Source organism: Schistocerca gregaria, chromosome 3, assembly GCF_023897955.1.
Source record: "Schistocerca gregaria isolate iqSchGreg1 chromosome 3, iqSchGreg1.2, whole genome shotgun sequence".
NCBI classification, from domain to species: Eukaryota; Metazoa; Arthropoda; class Insecta; order Orthoptera; family Acrididae; genus Schistocerca; species Schistocerca gregaria.
The window spans coordinates 693,177,251-693,191,241 of record NC_064922.1 but is presented as its reverse complement, the minus strand read 5'-3'; the positions used below and the strand labels follow the sequence as shown (position 1 = coordinate 693,191,241).

Here is a 13,991-nt window from a genome sequence, read left to right as displayed (position 1 = left end):
CCCACGCTGAATTATGTCGATCTTTGTACTTGAGACTTTATCTAACACTTCTGTTAATTTATTGAAAACAGGGTCCACACTACCACTAGGAGATCTATACATACACAAAATGATTCATTTCTTGGTGATATCAAGGCCCTTTAATTCAGTAGCTAATATTTCACAGTGTTTGTATTCAGTTACTGAACTGAGGTCATGTCATGATTAGAACTGTGTTCCTTTTCTGATGCAAATGCATGATCCTCCTCCCTTTAAAGCAATTCTGCAGTAAAAGTTTCCCCTTTCACACAGTAATAATACTACATGTTGGATTTCCGTATCTCTACACCAGTGCTCAGCAACATAAACTACTGTGCAATTCAGAGATTGGACCTCAACTTCTAATAGTTATATTTTATTTTTTATTGCTTGCGTGTTTTGATGGAGGATTGTTAAGTCTGTGAAACGCCCCATGTTACTCATTCCAGTGGTTTGTTTTTCTTTGTGACATCTGGTATGTTTGATATTTTCAGTGTTAAAATCTGTCTAGGAGTGATTGTTTCCGTATTTTTAAATGGCTGGAAATGATCTTTAGACAGGGGAACCTGTTGCCTGGATTTATCCTAAAAAGACTTTTCCTACCCATGACAACAGGTATTTGACCATGTGTGGCTCGAGAACCACCCCCTATACTTTCATGAATCAGCTGTACCAATCTTCCCTTCCTGGTTCTGTTTAGGTGTAGGCCAAGCCATGAAACCCCATCTGTTGATAGTCCCAACGGGCGCCAGACTAACATGAGCAAAGTTGGCTGCCCTGAGAGCCATCCCTAACCTCACACTGATTCGCCTTACCGCCCCATCAAGGTGTGGTCCATCACGACCCCAGAACAGATCATCAAAGTGCACGTTGGTGCTTTGAGTCAGGGAAGCTATCTCGTCCAGCTCACCACCAATGTCATACGCCCCACCCCTGTCCAAACGGTTTACTGCCCCACCCATTATAACTACAAGATCCTTTGGCTTGAACATCCTGGTGGCCTGGTACGTTGCTCCTAAACTTTCCTGCAACTGAGGGCCAACACCTGGCCCATGGCTACTACCCAGCAGCAGCAGTTTCTTCTTCCTAACACTTTGTACATTCCTAGGGTTCTTGGCATTGTTTGAAGTGTGCTCCACATTTCCTGCTCCTCCATATACCTGAGGCTCCACTTAACTCTGGCAGTGGTAGACACCTGTTTTTGGTGTTGATGACAAAACTGTCAGATCGCGTTCTCTTTCTTCCTACCCTCGTACCAGCTGCCAGACCTCAACAACCCTCTTCCCCCCTTATCTTCCTTGATCCTTATCAGTTCCTTCCTTGCTTCCTCCAATTGGGCCTGAAGGGCTCAGATTTTATTTTCCTGTTCCCCAATCAAAATGTTCCTACTGCACACTCTGAAATTCCAGAACAGAGCCTCTTCTGTCCCCCCAATATTCTTTCCCACTGCATCCCTCCCCCCCCCCCCCCCCCAGTGAAGCTGAGAACATGACAAAGATGAGTGTGTCATAGGCATATTTTTATATCTTTCTAAGGTCTTTGATACAGTCAACCACAAGATTCTATTAAATAAATTTGAATCATTAATAATTAGAGGGTTAGCTAATGACTGGTTTCAGTCATACTTAGCAGAGGGTACATAGAGTAGAGATAACACATGCTTCAAATAGATCTAAACATTTAGTGAAACACTTAATCAGAACCAAAATACATTAATATAGTGGTTCTGCAAAGTAGTATATTATTCCTGATATACACCAATGACTTTCCCAGTAGTGTTACTCATGGTGGAAAAATTCTCTTCGCTGATGACCGTAACATTATAGTCATTGAGAGAACAAGAGAACTCCTTGCAGAGAAAGCAACTGAAACTAATGCCATGAATTTCGCTTTGAAGAGGGGAAATAACAGAATGTGTAACAAATGCAGAATTTCTAGAAATAAATATTGATACTCAGTTGAAGTGGTGTAAGCGCACAAATGTATTTGAAAACAGAATGTCATCAGCATGTTATGCCTTTAGAATCATATCATCAGTGTGTAACATCCAGAGTCTTTTAGTTACATACTATTCATATGTACACCAAATTCTTAGCTATGGCACTACTGTTTGGGGGACAAATGCACAAAATATTAACACAATTTTTAAACTCCAGAATAGAGCCATAAGAATAATAACCAAAAATAACAGTCGAGCTCATTGTAAGATATGTTCAAAACATAGGGGATCTTAACTGCTCTATGTGAATACATTTACTAGTCAGTTGTACACATCAAAAATAACACGTGTTTGTGTGTGTAGTGAGTGAATAGTTATGAAACAATGTGTGTATAGTGTGTGCAGTGACTGATAAGTGAGATGTGAGTGAACAGTGTGGCATTACATTATTTAATAAGTGATTTGTAAAAAAGTATTGTACACCAGGAGTAAATCTAAGTCTCTAAGTGTATGTGTATACGAATTGACTTTTTTTAAAATTGGTCTAAACTTCTAAATACTTTGACATGTCCTATATCCTTGTAAAAAGAGATCTGGGGATGAATAAAGGTACTACTACTGTTGCTAAACTACGTCAGCAACGATGGAAGTATATCTGTAACGAAATTCAAACTGTACTTGAACCAAAAAGGGGCCACATTGTCAATAGCAACAAGAAAAAGCAAAAATGTTCCCTTTCATGCACTTTTTAAGAAATGTTATTTTAAAAAGGAAAACAACAAAAACTTACATTTCAGAGGTAGTTTTGAGTTTGCATAAAAAATCTCAGTGCCTTCATTTCAAACGAAGTAACATCACCTTTTTCATGCCCCACAAATTAAATAACAACAATCCCCTTATAGAAGAAAGTTTTGGTTTTAAGAGGAAATAGGACGTTTTAGTTAATTTTACAGTAGAAGACTTAAGCTTCTTACGGAAAAAAGAGAATAGCAGAAGAAAGCTAGCCACTAGAAAAAGGATAGAAAAAAGCGTTGCTAGAAGGCATGTCGCTGGTCGCCAGTTCAGACCCTGACACCAGCAATTACTTGATATTTACCATTTATCTTTTTCCGAAATGTCTAATGTGTGTATATTCTGTAATATTCTATGTTCGTATATACAGTATACCAGCATTGCGGAATATTTCATGTTTGTATAAATAGCTGTATTCTGCACCCAGGAGTTCAGCTTTGTTCTGGCTGTACGTTGTTAACAGTAATAAACACCTTTTCTTTATTAAATGTTGACCTTATTGACACCCCTATCTTCAGAATTTGACTTGATTCTCGGTTAGACGCGATATATTGAAAGCTGGAAGGTTACATAGAGCTCTGTAATGGGGGGCTCTACACATAAGTCGCGTACGGAACACCAAAGTAGCTTTTTGGATTTCATTCTCCGGAACGCCTGCAACGATTAGTGGTATTTTCACAAGAAAATGATGCAGTCTCCCACGAGACTTAATATCTGTCGCTATCCTGCTTAGCCGTTGTAACACAGAAACAGAATACTCCTTCTGGTTTATCTTCTTCAGTAATATACCACGTTCAGGACAATCTAAAACATTATTAAATAAGTGAGTGTTTCTCAAGGAAGATCATATTCTCCAGCGTTAGCAACAAGCGTCAATTTGATTCAGATTTACATAATACGAAGCCAACGGACTGATGTAGAAAACGTCACAGGAACTAGTACTATTGCTAAACAAGAAGCAATTCTGGCAACCTGCAGAAAGAAGTTCGACGAAAATTTATGAATTTAAATACAAGACGCTCCCGTATTCATTCCCCTGTGTCTCTCTTTTCTTTTCTGAAGTGTTATATACGTTTCTGGAAATAGTGAAACTGAAAATAGGTACATCGTACCTTTTTGTCTAGAGGGATAATCTCCACAATAATCACAATTCTTACATATTATTATCTCTATATGTAGAAAACGCAGTCTTATTTTCCGTGTACACCTGGTCATTAAGAATTTCACATAAGTGTGAGTCTCATTCGTTTGACCAAGTCAAGACTCAGACCGCACGGTCAGCTAGCGCTGCTCTGTGTAAACGGTCGCTGAGGCGGGCTGGAATGTTAGTAATTTCTGGCAACCGACGACGGACCAAAGGCCTTCCTTATGCTCATTGAAGAGTTTGTGTACGTGCACCGAATGGGAACTTAAAGGCTACGGCTCTCACAGCACGTAGAGGGAAACTGAGGGTTCGATTTTGAGTACTCAAAGGACATCTCACAGATGAAAACCTCTGTTTTTTGTAACTGGATGAAAAGAACAAAACGAGATTCGAAACTTGTAATAAACTTCTACTTGAGTATTTGTTAGACGATGAACGATATAAGATTAGGTCTAAAAATAAAATTGTAAAGCACTTAATTTAATGCAAATCAGTTAATAGAAATTTTTTTGCATGTTTAAGAAACATATTTACAAACTACTATTCGAAACTTTTTTCGGCATACGTAACAATGGAAATTATTTTGTGTATTTGATATACGTGAACTTCATCAAAAACTTTCAGATGGTGTTCAGGGATATTTCTAGCGGATTTCATTATATAGGACCCTCTGGCTCAGGCGTCTTGTTGTATATCAATAATGTAATGATGTTATATAAATGTGTGGTGTCTGCGGAATCTGCAGCTGTGATACATTATCTGTAAATCGGAGGTGGAGGAGGGGAGTGGGGGGAGGAGTGGAGGGGAGGAAAGGAAAGGAACTATTGATGTCAGATGCAACGGGAACTGTGCGCCGGAACCGGAATTCGAACCGGGGATCTCGAGTTTACTAAGCTGTTGCTTCTATCACTGCGCCAGCCGGACACAGTACTTACCGCAACTGCGCGGACTATTTCGGTACGCCTCTCGGCTGACCTACTCTTCCACCCGGTACTACCTATCCGTAATCCCTGTCCATGCCCTGCATGCTCGCTACATTGAGATCCGCACAGGAGGTCAGATGTAATGGTGCATCCGCACTGAAGAAGGTCGATGCGTTGCCCATCGAGGAATCAGTTACATGAATGCATGGCGTCTGTTCTTTCGGAGACGTTTTGAAACAAGATGAACAAAATATACCGTTGATGTTTGCACTGTTCTGCAAATATTTTCACTGCAGTACGGATACAAAAATAAATATGGGTACAAAAACGAACAGAATAATTATAATTACTCTGTAACGAGCCACCAGGGACCACTGGCCCTTAAACCAAAATATTTAGAAAATGTCCCTGAACAAACGCTAATTTTCTTCAGTGACGTTGACATTTACTTGTTCAGTCCGCAGCCCGCGGTAGCGTTCTCGCTTTCTGCGCCCTGGGTCCCGGGTTCGATTCCCGGCGGGGTCAGGGATTTTCGGTGCCTTCTGATGGCTGGGTGTTGTGTGTTCATCATTTCATCATCATTGACTCGCAAGTCGCCGAAGTGGCGTCAACTAAAAAAGGACTTGCAATACGGCGGCCGAACTTCCCCGCATGGGGCCTCCCGGCCAACAATGCCATACGATCATTTCATTTCATTTCATTACTTGTTCAATAAGTCAGCAGAAGTTAATCCATAACGAGAGTAAGCTTCAAAACATTAATCACAAGAAGTACGAGTGCATCTCATTTAAGTGGAAGGGCGAAGTAATCCTCGGAAGATATTAGGTCATTTGTGCTGTGCAAGCATGGTATGAGAGGACTGAGATGAAGTACACTTAAGACGTCCTTTTCCAATTGACACCTGAAGACACTGGAACGGAACATTTTACTACTCACATTATCAGATCGTCAGGAGAAATGCAAAGGCGTCCTCCACAGTATCCAGAATCTGCCCACTTTACTAACTAAAGAAAATGTAAAATTATCAGATATTCATGACACCAGAATATTCGTGAAAAATTAGTTAATAATCTCGAGAGGCAACCTGCCACACAGTCTCAGCGAAAGAGCCACATTCAATGTCAGAAAGGAAGGACGTCGCGCGAAAGACGATATCTTTAGAGGTGCAGCATGGGCTGGGATTTGTTATGGGGTAGTGTCCTCCATTAAGGAACTAAGAACTTCATTAAAATTTGTGCCTTATATGTGTGTGTCACTAAATCAAATACAATTACAATACGTAAAATTCCTTCATCGTCACATCAACGTAAATTGTATGGCGTTCATTACTGGAATATATTACCCACATCCGTAGCTCACTAGTGCCATTACCCGAGAACGGAGTCAATGCATAAAAAAAGTGAAGTGCAGCGTCATATTAGGCCTTTCAGTGTCAACCTCCGCCACTGGGGACAGAATTATGCAGGTGCGGTACGATGTTTAGTGGGTATACTTACGATTCTCAATTTCGCTTGTAAGAGGATATGAAAGTGACTGAGTGGTTTGGTAACAAAATGCATTCGTATTCACGTAAAAAAATTCCCATGTTCAGTGAGGTATTAGACACTAAAGTAACCACTATGATAGGTTCCTCTTCACACATACTGGGTGAGACGGTGCAGTGGTTAATGCACTGCTCTTGCAGCAGAGTGGAGCATTTGCTCAATTTCCGTTCGGCCTTGCATGTTTAAGTTTCCTTGGTTTCCTTATGTTATTTGAGGTGAAGGCTGCGTAGTATCTTTGATAAGAGTGGTTAGTGCCCAGAATTTTATGTCGTCGCTCTTGATGCTGTGTTAAACTCTGAACTTGTTCTTGGCGTCTGGCGCAAAACCTCAACTATTCCCATGAAGGGCGCCATAAATAAATCACAGATAAACCTTATTTACCGAGGTTTTGCCAATAACTGTGTAAAATGTCCAGTATGAATTACCTATAAGATACCTAAAATCCATAATTATATGATTTATGAACAAGATTTCTGTCAAATATTAATACGCAAATGGAAGAGGATTTTACTTTACCGTTAATTCTCGATGTCGTTTTTCATCTAGAAAGATACACATCTCCTTTTCAAGTGAACGATGCTCTTTATTGGCAAGGGAGTTAAATGATTTAACACAGGATTAATGTGAAGTTTCGCACAACAGTAAGAAAACGGAAAATGTAAGGCCAAATTTTCTATTACAATGATGCGTCTCCTCCATCACCAAACAGACCTCTGCCGACAGGCTGTGCCTCATTTTTAACACATTTTCCAGATCTCTGTATCACTGTACTTAAAATGTTGTTAACATTGTTTTCTACACGTAAATATATACCGTGATCCACAAGGCACCGAACAGTGCGTGGCAAAGGATACAATGTACTAATATTGTGGATTTTATTTGTGTTTCATTCGTGAACTGACTGATAGAAAATATACTATCTGTGAGCCTCTCTATGTCTCCTAATCTGTCTTACTTTCATAGTCCCTGCACGAGATATACGATGATAATTATCATAATTCTCAGATAGTCTGGTTCTCCAATTTAAGTTTACCGATCACTTTGGTATGTCTGTTCCGACCTGTTACGATCCTAGCTATTCTTCTCCGAACTCGTTCGATGTCTGTTGTCGTGGCCACTTCATGAGGACCCAAGTTCTGGAACGGTACTATAGAATTCGTCGCACAAGCCTCTTGTACGACATTTCTTTTACACACACGGCGCATTTCTCAGAGCCTTTCCTGGAAGTCATTCACCGCCCCTAGTACTGCTTTTATGTGATTGACTAATTTCATATCGCTTCTTAGTATAAACACTAAATATTTGTACTGTAATGTGTTAAACAGGTTCTCCAATGATCTTGTAATAAGTTATTACAGGACTCTTTCTCTCTGGTGTAGATATTACCTCAGATAAAATCAAATGTAAAGACGCAACCTTCCGGGTATCAGAGCTCACTAACGTGCCATTTCTGGGGTTCAGGGAAGCGAGCCTGCCCCAGATTGAATCCGTCTCGCGGATTAACCAGAGCTGTTGAGCCGGGCAGCCTGGATATGAATTTAAGACGGTTTTCTACATCCACCTAGGTGAATACCGTGCTGGCACCCACTTCCTGCCTCTGATACACGCTACACAGTTATTTATGAAAAGTTCCCAAACTTGAAATCATGATATTTACTCCATATGCAGATCCAGATTTCGTCCTGGGGGGGGGGGGGGGATGGAGGGGGGGAGTGGGTAGGGGCTGTTGTTGTTGTGAAAAGGGACGTCCGTCCACCACCTGTCACTAACGTTGCCAAAAACAGTATAAAAAGTACATCTCCATGAGAACAAGGGAAAAGGGCAAGGAAGATGAAGAAACGAAAGAAGAAGAAGAAGAAGAAGAAATCAACACGTAAACAGAGCTGCTGCTGTTAATTCCAGCTGTCTTCCGTCTTCCTTCTGTGCATTACGATACGCCTCGGGTACGCAAGATCATCGGTAGCGAACGATCTTACACAGGTGCTGACCTTGTCTGATAAATCGAATGTGTGTATCTAAAACATAGGGTCCTATTGCGCTTTCTTGTGAAACACTCGATGTCTTTCCTTTAAACAAACATCTCTAAATAAGAAAGCCGAAGGGTGTCGACCACACAATAATATTAGCGAACAGGTCAATGCAGTGCAATTGCTAAATATGAATGGGAACTGGACATGCATTTTAATCTTCGCCTCCCCTCTTTGTCCTCTTCCTCCTCCTCGTCCTTCATTGTCTATCTCCTCGTAGCCCTTCTCTTTGTCCAGCTCTTTCTCCTTCCACCCCTCACCACCTTTCTAAGGCTCCTCCCCCTCCTGCCCCCTCTCTCAGTCCATCTCCTCCTTCACGCATCTTTCCATTTCCTCCCCCAACCTTCTCTGTCGATCTCCTCCTCCCCCGTCTCTCTCTCACCTTGATTCGTGTTTATTGTTATTGCCGCCGAAACCTTGGCTGGGAAAATGAATGGATAAAGCGGTTGGAATCATTGGTATACGGCGTATGAGAGAGAGACCTCTCCAGCTGCTGGATGTGTGACAATAGTAGCTTCAGTGACAGTATCTCGGATAGTTTTAATCAGCAAACACGTAGAATTACAAAGTTTTGGACGACTCAGATTTAATAGCAGTCTAGGTCGATAAGCCGTAGATCCAACTTTCCTGTTTTCTGTTTTCTGCGAGGAACAAACTAAAACAGGTTACTGTTCTGTATAAATTTTTATTTAAAATCGTGTTTCGAGGAAAAGAGCGTATTTGGTAAAACAATTTCCCTAATGGCACACACAAACTACTGCTGTAATTTAAACTGACGGCGTACAATAAAACGAAACCACATATTTTCATAGCACTGCTAATTTTTTTCTTTCTCGCAGTAAATTTTGACAGGAAACCTGTACATTGTTAGAAAATAAGTCCGCGTGAATGTTTATTAGAGCATCATCTAAACATTTGACGTAAATCTATGAAGGGCTTCCAAGGTTTTTGCTAACAACGTTCCTTATATATTTCCAAATGTTCGTTAGGGCGTTGTGTAAAAATTTGAAGGAAATGGGTGAAGAACTTACAACAAAGTTCCCCCTTATATATTAGATATACAAGGTGTATGATAATTAATGGCGTAAACGCATACAGTTGAAAGCACACGATACTACAAGCAGAAAAGTCTCATTAACCATACGGTCGAAAATGCATACCTTAAGAGCTACGAGCAAATTTTCATCTTCGATAATGTGAAACAAATCTCCTCTACTGCAAGCTCTTTGCCTTCCATATTTTGGGAACCAGTAGTATGGACCAAAACAAGAAAAAAAGTCCAGTAAACATGTGCTCTAAAATGAATTCCTGAAGAGCTAAGAGCACTTGTTCTTCTTTGCTACTTCGAAACACAACTGTTCTAATGATCAAGTGCTCGTAAGTTTTAATGTATGCCGGCCGCGGTGGCCGTGCGGTTCTGGCGCTGCAGTCCGGAACCGCGGGGCTGCTACGGTCGCAGGTTCGAATCCTGCCTCGGGCATGGGTGCGTGTGATGTCCTTAGGTTAGTTAGGTTTAAGTAGTTCTAAGTTCTAGGGGACTTACGACCTAAGATGTTGAGTCCCATAGTGCTCAGAGCCATTTTAACCATTTTTAATGTTTGCTTTTTCGAGCACATGTTTGCTGGATATTTTTTTCTTATTTTTGTCCATACTACCAGTTCCTAAAATATGGAAAGCAAAGAACTTGCAGTAGAAGAGAACTGTTACACAGTATCTAAGATGAAAAATTGCTAGTAGCTCTTTTTCAAATGGTTCAAATGGCTCTGAGCACTATGGGACTCAACTGCTGTGGTCATCAGTCCCCTAGAACTTAGAACTACTTAAACCTAACTAACCTAAGGACATCACACACAGCCATGCCCGAGGCAGGATTCGAACCTGCGACCGTAGCAGTCTCACGGTTCCGGACTGCGTGCCTAGAACCGCGAGACCACCGCGGCCGGCAGCTCTTTTTCGACCGTTTGTTTATTGAGACTATTTTGCTCCTAGTATCGTGTACTTTCAACTGTATGTTTTTTGTCCATTAATTATGATACACCCTGTAGATTATATGCTAAAAAGGAAGAGTCTATGTCCAACGTTCGTCTTTATATCTTACATATTTGTCTGTATATCGAAAATGAACAGCCTATGTCCGTCCAAAAGTTCATTAGAGAGTCGTGTAAAAATTTGAAGTAAATTACTCTAGTACTTTTCGAAATTTCTGCTAACAACATTCAACAACGGCTGGTCTTTATATAGTGGTATAACTAATCATTGTCCCAGAATCTCATTTTGATATACTGAAATTATTTTGAATTATAGGGATCCCACAACTACACATTTCTAGTGTTAAACTATGTCTGCAACCCAGTCGCTTTCTGCTGAAGTCCAACACCGAGGTGCCAGCGTTGGTGGCCGAGCGGTTCTAGGCACTACAGTCTGGAGCCGCGCGACCGCTACGGTCGCAGGTTCGAATCCTGCCTCGGGCATGGATGTGTCTGGTGCCCTTAGGTTAGTTAGGTTTAAGTAGTTCTATGTTCTAGGGGACTGATGACCTTAAAAGTTAAGTGCCATAGTGCTCAGAGCCATTTGAACACCGAGCTCTTCACAGACCTGCACAAGGAATCTGGAAGAGAATAGACACTAGTAGATGTAATTTTATTTAACGATTTTATTTAGCTACCCGTTTCGGTCTCTCATCAGCACCATCTTCAGGCTACTATAAAAAAAAATGGTTCAAACGGCTCTGAGCACTGTGGGACTTAACATCTGAGGTCGTCAGTCCCGTAGAACTTAGAAGTACTTAAACCTAAGTAACCTAAGGACATCACACACATCCATGTCCGAGGCAGGATTCGAACCTGCGACCGTAGTGCTCTCGCGGTTCCAGATTGTAGCGCCTAGAACCGCTTGGTCAAAACACGAAACTACGTAAGTCATCTAGTCGTTAGTGCTGTTATAGGGACTACTATATCCAGCTGGTTTCCGTAGACTTGTAAAAACTTCTCAGTCGATGTCGACCTTTCAGAACGTCGTTAGAAGTGCCAGTGAGGCACCGAAACTGGTAGGTAAATAAAATTATTAAATAAAATTACGTCAGTTGGTATCTACTTTCTGAAAGTTTTCGACCAGTCATAATACGATCCCATTTACACGAGACGGAACTACAGATACACACGGAATAGTTGTAACAATAGTCCGCGCTCTTCATGTGTCCACTGCCGACAACATCCCAAAAACCAAATGCAACTGCTGACGAGGTCGCAAACCCACAGGCAGCAGCGCAGCGCGGCGACGTACCTCTCGACGCGACGCGAGTGGTCGGCAGTCTAGTGGAGGAGGCGTCGGTCGGGCGGCACCGCGGGACGAAGACACTGGTTGCTGTCGCGGACGCACAGTGGAGTGGCTGTTTGTTGGGCGCAGGCAGCGTGCGGCAGGCAGGCAGCGACTGAGCGGTGGGCGGACGGCGCGGCGCCGCAGCCGCAGCCGCCGCCAGCCGTGCCCCACTCTCGCTGTCCGGCCCACGCCGCGCCGCGCCGCGACTTTCATCGCGCTCATCACCACGGCACGGCACAGCGGCCCGCAGCCTAGCCGGGGCACGCACCGTCAGCGGCGGCAATAGCAGCGGCGAGAGCCGGCGAAAGGGCCGCGGCCGCCTGCTGACGCCCCATGGCCTCTGTCCGGAAACAGGAGGCCCCAGTCCATACCCTACTGACGTGTCCCATCGGTGACTGTGCAACTTACACTTTCAGATCCTGAATGGGCAAGCTACCTTACTATATGACTGTCCCTCTTTTCTATTATTTCCTACTACCTTGTCCGGGAACCTACACTACGCAACAGAATTAAACGATCGCTTTTTCAAAATCCCGTAATTCCCATCCATTCCAACGCTTAAACTAGAAAACTGGCTTGAAGTGCATACAATCTTCCTCCGTAACGGTACAAAAGCGTGCCGCCCTGCTTCAAACAGCAAGGTGTCGATAGACACACACGAATCGGTGATGCCGGCCGCGGTGGTCTAGCTGTTAAGGCGCTCAGTCCGGAACCGCGTGACTGCTACGGTCGCAGGATCGAATCCTGCCTCGGGCATGGATGTGTGTGATGTCCTTAGGTTAGTTAGGTTTAAGTAGTTCTGAGTTCTAGGGGACTGATGACCACAAATGTTAAGTTCCATAGTGCTTAGAGCCATTTGAACCATTTTGAATCGAGGATGTGATTGTAAGGTGGGTTGTTGTTGTTCTTGTTGTGATCTTCAGTCCTGAGACTGGTTTGATGCAGCTCTCCACGCTACTCTATCCTGTGCAAGCTTCTTCATCTCCCAGTACCTACTACAATCTACATCCTTCTGAATCTGCTTAGTGTATTCAACTCTTGGTCTCCCTCTACGATTTTTACCCTCCACACTGCCCTCCAATGCTAAATTGGTGATCTCTTGATGCCTCAGAACATGTCCTACCAACCGATCCCTTCTTCTAGTCAAGTTGTGCCACAAACTCCCCTTCTGCCGCATCCTATTCAGTACCTCCTCATTCGTTATGTGATCTACCCATCTAATCTTCAGCATTCTTCTGTAGCACCACATTTCAAAACCTTCTATTCTCTCCTTGTCCAAACTATTTATCGTCCATGTTTCACTTCTATACATGGCAACACTCCATACATATACCTTCAGAAACGACTTCCTGACACTTAAATCTATACCCGTTCTTCAGAAACGCTTTCCTTGCCATTGCCTCTCTACATTTTATATCCTGTCTACTTCGACCATCATCAGTTATTTTGCTCCCCAAATAACAAAACTCCTTTACTACTTTAAGTGTCTCATTTCCTAATCTAATTCACTCAGCATCACTCGACTTAATTCGACTACATTCCATTATCCTCGTTTTGCTTTTGTTGATGTTCATCTTATATCCTCCTTTCAAGAAATTATCCATTCCGTTCAATTGCTCTTCCAAATCCTTTGCTGTCTCTGACAGAATTACAATGTCATCAGCGAACCTTAAAGTTTTTATTTCTTCTCCATGGATTTTAATACCTACTCCGAATTTTTTCTTTTGTTTCCTTTACTGCCTGCTCAATATAGAGATTGAATAACATCGGGGAGAGGCTACAATCCTATCTCACTCCCTTCCCAACCGCTGCTTCCCTTTCATGCCCTTCGACTCTTATAACAGCCATCTGGTTTCTGTACAAATTGTAAATAGCCTTTCGCTCCCTGTATTTTACCACTGCCATCTTTAGAATTCGAAAGAGAGTATTCCAGTCAAGATTGTCAAAAGCCTTCTCTAAGTCTACAAATGCCAGAAACGTAGGTTTGCCTTTCCTTAGTGTTTCTTCTAAGATAAGTCGTAATGTCAGTATTGCCTATACTAGTTTTTCCATTCGTCTGTAGGAATTCGTGTTAGTATGGTGGGTTAATGATATAAAAATATCGCCAGACTTCACCACAATTCTGTCCAACGCCGCCGTCGATGTGTCACACGACGATAAGGTCGTCACAGTCTTCTTTACCCATATTTAACCCCTCCATTTATCGTCTATGCCATGAAGGTTAGAACCACGAATCACAGCGTTGAAATCACGCTGCTTTTTTATGGCTGTCCGAAGGACACATCG

General features: G+C 42.3%; 1 protein-coding gene across 1 annotated transcript in view; it reads right to left on the bottom strand.

Moving 5' to 3' along the window:
* Positions 1-11,875, bottom strand: part of LOC126355093 (chymotrypsinogen 2-like) — a 417,116-nt gene extending 405,241 nt beyond the window's left edge. Inside the window, exon 1 of the mRNA XM_050005289.1 lies at positions 11,670-11,875. The gene's annotated coding sequence lies outside the window, so the exon portion shown is untranslated. The remainder of the gene's footprint in view (positions 1-11,669) is intronic.
* Between the last annotated feature and the right edge of the window lie 2,116 nt (positions 11,876-13,991).